Consider the following 12804-nt stretch of genomic DNA (forward strand, 5'->3'; position numbering starts at 1 on the left):
AATAAAGCTGCTGCCTGTGTTTGGATACAGCAAGCTCCTGGGATCCTCTTCCAATATTCACTTACAATGTTTGCGGAGGATAATACGAGTGGAAACAGCAGAGCTGTCAGAAGTACATCCCTTTCACGAATCAGTGAGTGGTGAACTCTAGTATTGTTTTCCCTCTCCAATAAACACACTGTGGCTGAGAAAGTTTTGTGTGCAATGAATGGAGTTTCACTGTGATATATCCTTGGGTGCATGCAATGTGCTTTGATCACAGTAAATGGGGAGATCAAATGCATTGCATTTTTTACTTTTGTACTGCGCACTTTGCTTTTAATCACAGAGGAGATCAATATGTAGATCCATTCAGAAAAAAAGTGAAATAGATGAGGTGCAACTTGTCTTCTAGGTATTCTAATTCACATCACTGAAGAACTTTACACCTGTGGGAAGTATACATTATTCTATGCCTGTTTCTCCAAATTCTGAATATTGAAATTTGATTGACTACCTACCAGGTACGAATCCCCAGTTCCCAAACGTTCTTGGAAGCACAGAATAGTTCTCTCTCTCAGGACTGGATTCAGCCTGTCTATTTCAGAGTCTGAATCCCCATCTATGGTTCCTATCCAGTGCCAACAATAGTCAGAACCATGACTATGACAGAGCTAACTAAGCCGCCTTGCAGTTATACTGCATTAAGATGGGAAATGTTAAAATACTTCCACCCAGGATATAGCTTCTTCAGAAACAGAAAACAGGTGGACAGCTATTTGTTAGCTGCAATCATATTGAAATTGTTATTTAATTGAACCTGTCCTGAGCACATAAAATTGCCTTCATAAATTCAAGCCACAGAACCATCTGTTTTCCTCCTTTTTAATGACATTGCCAGCAAGTGATTTTCCAACACTTGTGCAGAATTCCCCGGAGACTTGCAGAGACATGCTAGGCGACCCCACAGCCTGAGTTTGGAACACCGGGTAAAATTTCATGTGCTGATTACTGTGAAGAAGGAAAGATGTTTTTTAATTGTGTCAGAGAAAGTAAAGATAAATGCAAAATAAAGCAGAAGTTTTCAGAGTCTCTGTAAAATTAGGTGTATTTGATATCATAGGCTCTTAAAAATGTGCAAACACAAAGTCTCACAGTCTTTGGTTTGGGCTATGAAGAAATGTCAGGCAGGATGTGATTTTCTATCAACTTTTCTGTTAGAAAGCATTCTTTCAGGTGAAGTTTTTCTGGGTGCTGGCCCAGTGTTGATCTTAAACATATTTACCACACCCTTCTAAATCCCAGAAATATACATGAAAGTCAGCAGGGCTTTCACAGGGCAACTATATGAGGGCAAAGCTATTTGCTATTTGGCTGAAATCCTATTTTAAATGCTCAAGGAACTTCCGCACAGATATATGCAAATGAAGGCAGGCACAGTCATTTTCACTTAATCATTTCCATGTGCCTGTTTCTACATAGCACTTGAACCTAATAAAGCTAAGGGAAATCTGGCTCTCTATCCCCGGAGATGGGGGACACTCTGGGGCTCTCTTTGCAATTAGTGACCTCAAGTAGAGGTTTTCTGAGCACTTGGTCACTGCACGTGTGTGACTACGTAAGTTGTAGTGTACGCAAGCATTCCCCTTGGAATTCAGGAATGAGTGTGCGCTCATTTATTTGGGACACTCAATAGTATTCTCCCTTTCGATGCCTGAAGGTTGAGTAATTGTTCTGACACGGTAGGGGAGCCTGCTAAACAACTCAGCCTGTCAGTATACCATTTTTAATCTCTTAGCATGAAAACATGGTGTCACCACAGCACCAGGATGGATCCGGAGTGCAGGAAGTGTATCTCAGCAGGTGAGCTGCACACAAGATGTGAAAAGCCTTGACTTTGGTGCCCAGAACCCCAATACATACAATGAAAATAAAACGATGATAGATTGAAAAAAAATCAGTCAGAATGGAATAAAATCAAAAGAAAGCATGATGATTCATTTCCTCAACTAATAAAACTTACTGTGAAAGGAGATAGGAAGTATTCAGTTACACTATTCTCCCTGGCAATAGAAAATGGGGTGCTTAAGAGTGTTGATTATGGTGCTGTACCTCTGGGTTTCAAAGTCTGGGCTCTGCTTCTTTTTGTTCTTTGTCTCTGTCCTCAGTCACTTATTGTGAAAATCTGTAGCCTTTTGGCTTGCACCTCACTAAATAAGGGTTTAAACATTTTACTCATAGTTACTCACTCCTGTGACCTCAATACCTATGTAGAACCACCCTGCACTTTTGTAGACACTTATTTCTATGACTGCCTTCTTAACCATTATCATTATAACCTGTATAGTTATCAGTACTATATATTGCCTTTTAATATCAGGAGTTAAGCATCTCAGTTTTACCTGCATCAGCTAATGTCAATACAATCACAGATATTTTCTGTGTGTGGGGCCTCGGACTCGCTTTTAACAGCTGTGTGTCTCCTCTATGTATGTTATTCCTAGCTAATTCAGCTGAGTTTGGACAGGTTGTATTTCACTCACTTGGCCTGGGAAAATCTGCAACCTACTTGAATTTTTCATCTTTATTTTGTACAAATGAGATTCTCATACCTGAATGTTGGAAGCAAAACTCATACTTAAATTTCCTAAACTTCATGACCATTAATTTTGAATGTCTGGGAGTCAGTCCTGCAATGGTCCCTAGCCTGGGTACTCTTCCTACATTCTTCAAGTGACATATTTTGTGTGGGATCATTTTATCCACAGATAAAGCAACTATCTTCTCTCACGTCCCCTTCTTGCAGTGTGCACTTTATAGCTTCAGAAACAGAACTGTTGTATGTATGTCTTCTTCCACTGAACCTGGGTACAGATTGCCCTGACCAATGAACTAGATGAAATCGTAACCACACCACAGAGGGCGGTAAGGGTTCTTCCGGTTGGGTTCTTTCCTGGTTGCTTGCACTTGGCCACAGCCAGGGTAACAGGAAATGCCCTCCTGACCTTGGGAAGGATGCCTGCATGGGAGTTGTGGCATCTTTCTAATCCAGGCGCATGTCTAGATGGGCACCTGACTTAATGAGCACTGCAAACACAGTCACAGCGAGAGTAAAGCATCCTGGCCATGGGTCCTCTCATCTTAGTGATGCATTCCCACCTCCTGCCACGCCAGCACAAGGAGAGAGTCCTTTTCAGATGGTAGTTTAGACATCAAGGGTTAGTCGGGTAATGTTTCATATCATATTTCAATTTTATTCAAGCCTCCTGTATATCCTTCCCCTCTTCATTCTTAGGTCATGGAGAAAATAGAAGAAGAAAACTTCTCCTCACTCTCCTCACCCTCTACCAACACCCTATACTTGTAAGGACTGACTGCCAGATCTTCTCTCGGGGCTCTTTGATAGATAAACGAAACTACCTCCATGGCCCCTTTCCAGCTTGCTCCCTGTCTGAGGCTCTCTACCAGCAGGGACAGCTGTGTCAGCAGCGTTTTCCATACTGCCTGTCTCCAGCTCCCTTGCTGCGGGCTCCCACTTGGGTAGCACCACCCTGAGTCATGAAAGTGCTTCTTAATCATCTGGTGATGCCAAGGCCACTTGGCGCTCTTGGTCTTTTATTCTTAACTATGTGTCACTGTAGACCAGTTTATGCAAGTCTTTCATCATTTGACTTCTAGGCAGTTTTCTCTTTGGGTTTCTCATCACCCAGCCCCCTAACATTGGAAAATCCATGGCCAGCTCACCCAGCCTGAGAATTTCACACCCCACAGGCAGATGCCGACCCCGAGGCCAGAAGTGGCATCTATAATCCAGTGCAAAGAATAAGTGGAAAGCAGGAGCTTGAAATGTGTAAAAACCACAATTCTCATTTTCCTCTTCTAACATGTCCTTTCCACAGTTTTTATCTCAAATGGCATCTGCATTTTTCTAACACTTTCTTCAGTTTTTATTGATACACACCCATCATACATAGTACTCATCTATTTATCAGGGTATAGCAATCAGATCCAGGGGATTTATTTTCTGCCCTTGCTTGCCTTACCCACTTACTAATCCCTAGCATCATTATTCTGCTTTGTGGTCAATTAATTAATTATTAATTAATTAATTAATTTGTGCTGGGGCTTTTACTCAGGGATTTATGCTTACTATGGAAGTTCTGTCGCACTAGAGCCAGACGACCAGCCCTTTCAATTTTCTTTGTTTTGAACAATACACCGCAGCATAGTTGTGTATATAATAATTCACTCAGAAAGATTCTTTTAGTCATGTAAATGGCAGTGGTATAAGTGAATCAACTGGATAGTTTTATGATTTCTGGGTAACTGAGGTGCTGTTATAGAGCTTTTTTTTTGCAGAGGAAAATTCCTGAATTAAAGGGGAGCTGGCATAAGTGACACACAGACAGACATGCGTGGAGCTGAGCTGGAAATTTCTCTTGGGCATTGCTCTTGCTCATTGTTTCCCTTGTTATGTGGTCTTGGCAAAGGGATTATAGGAAAAGAAACAAATCAAAATATTTCTGTATCATTTGGCTCTGCTGTTGTTTCCACAGAGAGTTGGTACAATTGCCTGGAAAGATGGGCCAGGGAGAAAAGAAGAGTTAGCCATCAAAATAGATGTCTTTTTGCACTGTTGAGTAAACAGAAAAATCCAACTGGGATGTATGGAAAAATATTGCCACAGAAAGCAATGAGCGCATATGCTAAGAGCAGATGAGAAATGCATATTTTTGAAGTTAAGCTTTATTTTTGCAAACAATACAGTTTCTTCATATTCTCAAAAAGGAAAATTAGCTACTACAAAAGTAGAAGCGATTATACACAATTGGGAATAGTTGTGTGGCAAATGTCAGCAAAGCTGAAAGCAAACAAACATAAACAATAAACAGGTCATTTCAAGTATTCTTTGGTGTCAGAAATACATGCATTTATGAGCCAGTCTTGAGGAGGAGAGAAAGAAAGACAAAATAAAGATTGCAAGATAGAATAAAGGACAAAATAAAGAAAAATAAAATTGAAGAAAAAACCATATTGAAATAAGTATTTATATATATACACACAAGGAGAAAAATACAGTCTGCATTTTTACAACAGAGAGACTTAGTACACTCAGTGAGTGCACAGGGAATGCTTACACCTGTGATCATGAGATACCAAAACTCTTCTTCCCATCTTAGCCAGCTTGTTCACAAAGTGCAGCAAATGCATGTGTCACGGGTTCCTGCATGGCTCCGCTCTTCAGAAGGAAGGCTTGATATCCCCAATTGCTTACTAGAAAACATTTAAGCAAGTCTGCCTACGACAGACATTGGTGACTCATGAAGCCTCGCCCCCATATGCCTTTGCTGGCAAAAGTCCTTGAAGTCGATGCCAGGGAGAAACAAAAAATACAAATAAGTATGCACATCATGACTGTGGAACTCTTAAAAATAAAAATTTGTTGTCAATATGATGACAAAATCAAGTTCTATGAAGTAAGTCAAGCCCAGAGGGAAAAAAAGATGCTGTTTTTTTCTCACATGTTGAAGCTACAATGAATTCATAAGTGCACAAATAAATACATATGGAATTGTATGCAAGTGTACATAAATGTATTAACTGAAGTATGTAGAGAAGAATTCAAATAGTGTAATTCTTTAAAAAAATGGACTCATTGTCCAACAATTTTAACATGAGGAAACTGTACTTGAAAGGTGTGTGTGGGAGTTCAGGGGAGGCAGGTAGAGAGATGAAGAGAGGGGGGATTAAATGCATATCATGTGGACTTAAGAAAGCTGCAGAGAAGGGCAGGGGCAGTGCTGGTGAAGATGTATTGTACTGACAAACTGATTTATTGAGTGGTAACTTTTTTTTACATACTTAAAGATAATAGGATATAGTAAAGTGGAATTATAAAGAAGAAATGCTTCCAAATTGTTTGTAATGTGGTTGCCATGGTACGATCTGTAATTCTGGATACAAACAATTGACTCCATATAGATGGAAGCCGAAGACCTGGCAGTGGAACATGGCAGATGCTTAAATCCACATTAGGGACATATTCAAGTTGACAGCACAGAAATTCTGATTCAAGAATTGTTTGGGAACTTCTAAATGAGTAACATTAGCAGGATATGATAATGCAGGAGATCTTCAACCAGCCACAAAACATAACCTATAAAGAAAATCAGTTAGACAAGGAGCAACAAAATGTTTGAGATTACATATACAACCTACCGTCTCAGTGTTTGTTTTCTATCAGTATCTATCCATGTTTACTATCTGCCCTGTAATTCATTGGACATTTTGCCTCTGTGGGCTTATTTCTTTCAGAGCTCTAAGATATGCTCAGTTTTTCGCAGTTCAAATATTTTCATTGACCGATTTGCCTTTTTCACCTCATTTGGAATTCTCATTTGCTAGTCTAAATCTTTCCTCCATGTACCCAGTATTCGCTATTCTTTTCCATCTGTTCTTTGTTCTTGGTGGTTTAGCCACATTCGTACCACTGTGTTTCTCCAGGACATTTTGTTTTTAATTCCTGTGAATTGTTGAATAACTTTTGGCTTCGTGCACGAAAGCACATAGCAACCTTTTGTTAAAATTGTCTTTTAGCGTTAGACACGTTTAAATGTAATGCTTCTGAGGCTGCTGCATGAATCTTTACCCTGAACTTTTAGAACACTTGGTGGATCTGCCTGCATCATCCAGAGAAACAGAACCATTTGGGGACTATCCATGAGAAGACCTCTTGTGTGGATGGGCTGCCATAGCTACAGCGACTCAATGCCATGATGCATGCATCATCTGCAGGCTGGAGGAAAGCTGCTGGGGTGATTTAGTCCAACACAAAGGGAGCCAATGATGTCCCAGCTGAGAGGGGGTGAGGAAGGGATGAAGGAAGGAAGGGAAGAAGGAATGAAGGAAAGAGTCGAGAGGAGGAAGAGGAGGGAGAGAAGGTAGGAGGAGGGAAGAAGAGGAGAGGAGAGGGGAACGCAGGAGGATGTGGAAAAGACAGGACAAGGAGAGAGAGAGAGAGAACAGGCATAGGGAGGGAAGAGAGAATAGTGTATTGAAGTCTCCTACTAGGACTGTGTTTGAATCTATCTTGTTCTGTAATTCTAAGAGAGTTTGCTTGACGAATTTGGGTGCTCCTGTGTTGGGGGAGTAGATGTTTATAACTGAAATATTGTGGGTATGAATTGTCCCCTTTACTAGTATGTAGTGGCCGTCTTTATCTTTATGTACTGATTTTACTGAGAAGTCAATTTTGTCAGAGATTAAGATTGCTTTTCCTTTTTTGCACAGTGCATTGGAGTGGAAAATTCTTTTCCATCCTTTCACTTGGAGTTTGTTTCTGTCTTTGGCGGTGAGGTGGGTCTCCTGGAGGCAACATATGGATGGGTCTTGTTTCTTAATCCAGTCTGCTGTTCTGTGACTTTTGATTGGATTGTTCGGCCCATTCACATTTAGTGAAATTATGGAGAAGTGGTTAGTGTCCTTTGTCATTTATTTTTACATCTGAATTTTTTTCTGTCTCTTTTCCCCCCTTTGTGTTTAGTGATTTATAGGTGATAGCTTCTTGATGGGGTTTCTTGCTGTTCTGCAATTTGTTCTTGATTATTTACTATTTTTTGTAATGCTGGTTTAGTGTGCATGTATTCATATAGCTTGTCTTTGGAATGAAATATTCTTGTTTCTTTTTGTGGATCCTGGGGCTTGAACTCAGCCTGGCACTGTCCCTGAGCTCTCAGCTCAAGGCTACCTCCCTGCCTCTGGGTATTGTCCCTGAGCTCTCAGCTCAAGGCTACCTACCCTAAGCCCCACTTCCCATTTTCTCCAAGCGAACTGGAGATAAGTCTCAGGTCCTTTTGTACCCAGGCTGGCTTTGAACCTTGATCCTCAGATCTCAGCCTCCTGAGGAGCTAGGATTACAGGCGTGAGCCACAGTGCCTGGTTCCTTTACAGTTTTCTTAAAGTGATATCAATGCCTGAATGACACTGTATTATATACTGATATTATTCAGAGGTTTTAATTTTTTTAAGATCTCTTTCTATGTCTTTAAATTTTGTGTTAAAATACTCTTTATATGAAACAGCAGAGGCTTTGTCTTCTAGCTTCTTCTTGTAGCTGGGATGACAGGCGTGTTCCATGACACCTAACTTCTTCTCTTGAGGTGAAGTTTTACAGACTTTTCTCTCCAACAGAACTGAAACAACCATCAACCAAGTGCCAGCCTGCCACATGACGAGGGTGAGGTTTGGGAACCACCACTCCTCACTCGTTCCTTGAGATGAAGCCTCATAGACGTTACCCCAGGCTGGCCTGGAGCTCCAGTCCTCCTTATCTAACCCTCTCTTGGATCTGGGCACAAGGACCGTACCCAGCCCTTGACTGAGATGCTGTCTAGTAAACATTTCTGTCCAGACTGGACACGAACCCTAGGCTTTCAAACCCAGGCTTCCAAACTCAGTTGCCTAAGTAACTTGAGATTATAGATCTCTTCCCTCAGCTCCAGATTCTCTTTAATTCTGTGTAGTCTTTTCATCTACCTCGTTCTCAATTATCTGCCACACCAACAGATTTTCATAGTCTCTGATATATACAACTGCCGGAGCCAACCGGCAACGAACCAGGATTCCTGACTTTAGGGGTGAAGACTGGGAAAAGAAATAGACAAGAGACAAACAGATGGGGTCGGGAGGACCACAGCCCAAGTCAGCAGCCCAAGAAAGCTGTGAGCTTAAGACTGTAACACTGTTTATTTCTAAATCAAGTCGTATATACTTTCTTGAAACCAGGGAACTGCCATGGGTTACAGTCTTACAAAGTGGTAAATCTCAGATCGGTTAAGCAGGACAAGGCCATAAAACAATAAAGCAATAAATCGATAAGGTCAGGGAGTTCACAATACAGTCAATGCAGCTCAAAAGTTCCTAGGCATGGTGCCATACATGACAGCTCATATCTTCGTGTGGTTATCTTACTGAGTTATGCAGGTTCGTGGGTCAGACTCCACACTCTGGCTCCCAACATACAACAACATGCTGCTTTCTATTAAATCCACCTTGCTTTGACACAGTCATGTTTTCTTTTTCTTTTTTCTTTTTTTTTTGCCAGTCCTGGGCTTGGGCTCAGGGCTTGAGCACTGTCCTTGGGCTTTCTCAAGGCTAGAGCTCTACCACTTGAGCCTCAGCACCACTTCCGGCTTTTTGCTATGTATGTGGGGTACTGAGGAATTGAACCGGGTCTTCGTGCATGCTAGGCAAACACTCTACCATTAGGCCAAACTCCTGGCCCCAGTCATGTTTTCTTTTAAGTCTAGGCTAAAGGTTTCCTTTTTGACATTTCATTCCTAGAATAGAGGTTACTGTAACAATGCCTCTTCATGGAAAGCTCCCATTTTCATCCAACAGAGTTCTGTAGAGCCACTGGGAAGACCCATTCTAAGCAGCATTCACATTTAAATTCAATGTGCAAAGCCCAGGAATGCATACAACTTCTAAATCCTTACGTGAGATGCCTCCTGTGTGGCCCCAGAGAGGTGGCACTCCAGTGCTTCCAGGGAAGGAGACCAAGGTTCATTGCTCTTTGCAATCCTGTGAGCACTCTGTAGGTCCTGGTGCTCATCTGACCCAAGAATCCTGGGAATCCATAAACAATCTTATCTCAAGTTTTCATAGTTTAGCAAATGTCCTCCAGGCAAACCCGGGTTCTGAGCTCCGTTTACCCACGTATATTCCACACTCACCTATTTTTCTTTAAAACTGAAAAGTGTCACTACTCTGTCCCAGATGGTATTGGATCAAGCATGCAGACCACCCTGTAGTTGTTGTTATTATTATTTTGCCAGATCTGGGAACTGAATTCAGAGCCTGGGCATTGCCCTTGGACTTTCTCAAGGCTAGTGTGTTCTACCGCTTCAGCCACAGCACCACGTCTGGCCTTTTCTATGTATGTGGTACCATGGAATCGAACCCTGGTCTTTGTGCATGCTAGACAAGTACTCTACCACTAGGCCACATTCCAGGCACCCCCTGTTTTTTGTTTTTGGCATGACTCTCTGTCCACTTCCAAGGCATAGAGTCCCTTCATAGCCCCAGGGCCTCTTCTGTTCTTCCCTGAAGGGAGGGGGAGAATGGTTTGTCCAAGAAGAGGAAAGTCCTGGAGAATGAACATCAGGACACAGCTCAGGGTTTGTTCTTGTGTTTTGGTTTTCAATGTTGGCAGATAGGATATTGCTCCTGGGAGACTCTCACAACAGGCAAGCAATACTAGAGGAGCCAAGGAAGCTTGGCATGTTAATTCCTTTGTTTCATTTATGGCCCAAGGAAGCTCATTCCCCCTGGCAGCTGTCCCCTCCTTCCGGCCTCCTCTCCATCCCTCTTGATGTTTTTCTTTCCTGGCTTTCTTAATGGAATGTCATGATTGCAATCTCCTTGCTTTCTCTTCTGATTTTGTAAGGTTATATTTGCTCTGTGAAAATGCAGAGTAAACAAGTAAACGACCTTCCCACCCACCCAGAGAGAGAATGCTCTGTGCTTTAACTCAGCAGGTTCCAAAGGGGCACAGGTGGCATCTGGGTTTGATGATGCCTTGCACCTTTGGAGATGGTAAGTGACCCTGTGGCTCCAGGCCATGTCATAATGGCACCAACAGCAGAGAGCTTAAACAGACAGAGATTCCCAGTGCCCTTTGAGGGTGGCTCCACCCCCAGCTGACAATTTCTGTGATGAAAGATATCAAAAACCATATCTTAAACTGACTAAATGTCTACCTATGTCAAGGAGCAGTTGTAATGCCTGCATGTCCCTCTTCCTGCCTGCAGGCTGGGGGACAGGTGGGCTATTTGGTGGGGAGGGGGCAGTAAGAGCTACAGAAGATCAATATGCGTCCCTGTGACATGCGGCCGAAGGCACTACTGATTCTCTCATAGAAAGTCTACTCCTCAGTCAGAATCGTTCTCATGCCCCACCGAAGGTGGCGCTTCTTACCTGTCAATGGTGTCCGGAATTGCCAGCTCTGGTTGATGTGGGCGACCCAGATGGGGTCTGCACGTACACGAAAGTGGGGCGACCAGGGTGATCCGCAGATGAGTGCCCTGAGCTTGGAGGGATGACCTAGAAGCTGGTGACAACTTGAGGAGGCTGGATGGAGGAAGACACAAGGGTGACATCGGTCAGCATGCAGTGTATTCATCTACTGATTTGTTGAATGGCAACAACTTTAATTAAGAGAGAAGAGATGGCAGGACTGTATATGCAGACATATACTCCTTCCTCCTCAGAAGCCTCACTTAGTACAGAGCTGCCTGGGACCCTGAAGTGGCAGGTTTGACCTTAGGCATGGGGCCACAAGGGGCCATGTGACCACGTCTCTTGAGCACACAGATGCTCCTGAGGACCCAAAGCTCTAATGGTCAGGATTCCTGCTGTTTGTAGAATGTACAGACTCTCACAGGAAGGCGTTTGTGTATGCCATGTTGTATTCCCAATTTCAGTTTCTGTCCACTTATATGAAAACTCATTTGGAAAAATTTCATTGAGCATTTTGTATTCAGAAAATATAAGGTATCTCTGAGGTAAGATAATTACTAGTATTTGAGACTGCTGAAAATTCCTTTGAAGTTGGCTTGATCATTTCAGAAAAATGAATACTTTAGGCTTTCTGAAGTGAAAGGACATTTATATAAGGCATTATTTCAGTGAGATGTATCATGCATGGATATTTCACTTACTTGGTTTAAAATCAATGATTAATTCTCAATATAAATTATTAGACTTAAGTACAACATGATATTTTTAGTAAGATATAAGCAGACACTATGTTAACATAAAATATTCAGAATTATTGCTTGGCAATGCCTTAGTATGCTTATAAATATTAAAATATTCATTTTCCTTTATTTTGTAATTTGAGTTACTGGGCTTTTGTCTTCCTGGGTGCACTATTCTGACTGATTTAATAGTATGCATGGAAATAGATAGCTAATGATTTCTGGGTCTTATTACAAAGCACAGAATGGTGATTGAACTGGGTGGTATGTATGTGGCATTTGGAATGGAGAAGGTTCTAATCAGATTATTTTTGAAAATGAACCCACTAGCTTACAAACTGGTAGATATCTAGGCCTAACCACTATCTTGATCACGTTATTGGAAGCTAGTTCAAAATGTTTCATTCTGAAACCAAACCATCCTCCCTCTAAAGGCACTGGCTCTGGCTTCTCTGGGAATGGGGCATCGTTTCTTCAGCACTGATGCCCAGATGTTGTATTAGTCAGTGAAGCTGCTTTTGAGCTTGCCTAGAAATGAAGTATTGAAGGGATTTTTGTGGGATTCTATAGCCGAAGCTGTCATTCTCTCATCTGTGTTCACCGCTGCGCGCTCTCTGGGAGAAAATCAAGAGTTTTTGACACAGCTAAGGCTTCCGTTGTTAGGCTTCTTCCTGTCAGGGGCACGAGCAGCCTTCTGCATCCATGCATGGCAGCAGGGCACCTACAGTTCTACAACATTGAAATTCTGTCTTTTTTTCCCAAAATTCGTAACAGTTGCTGGCAGGGGTGAGGCAGAAAAGAGGGATACTTGCCTATTGCTACTACAAAGAGCATATGGAAAAAAAAAGAAAGGAAAACCACTTCAAACAGTGTGGACAGCAGGGGACAGAGAGGTCCCGGGGTGCTGAGCTGCCCTTATGGCGTCCCTCACAGATGGGCATCAGGCGTGACCTCTAGGCCTGGCCAGGACATGTGCAATATAAGCAATAGACTAAGACAGGATAAACTTGCATTTTCTCACGTTACACTTTCCTGGTAAACAGCAACAAAAACAATTGTGATGAGA

Source organism: Megascapheus bottae, chromosome 11 (assembly GCF_031878675.1).
Source record: "Megascapheus bottae isolate mThoBot1 chromosome 11, mThoBot2.hap1, whole genome shotgun sequence".
Classification (NCBI taxonomy): Eukaryota; Metazoa; Chordata; class Mammalia; order Rodentia; family Geomyidae; genus Megascapheus; species Megascapheus bottae.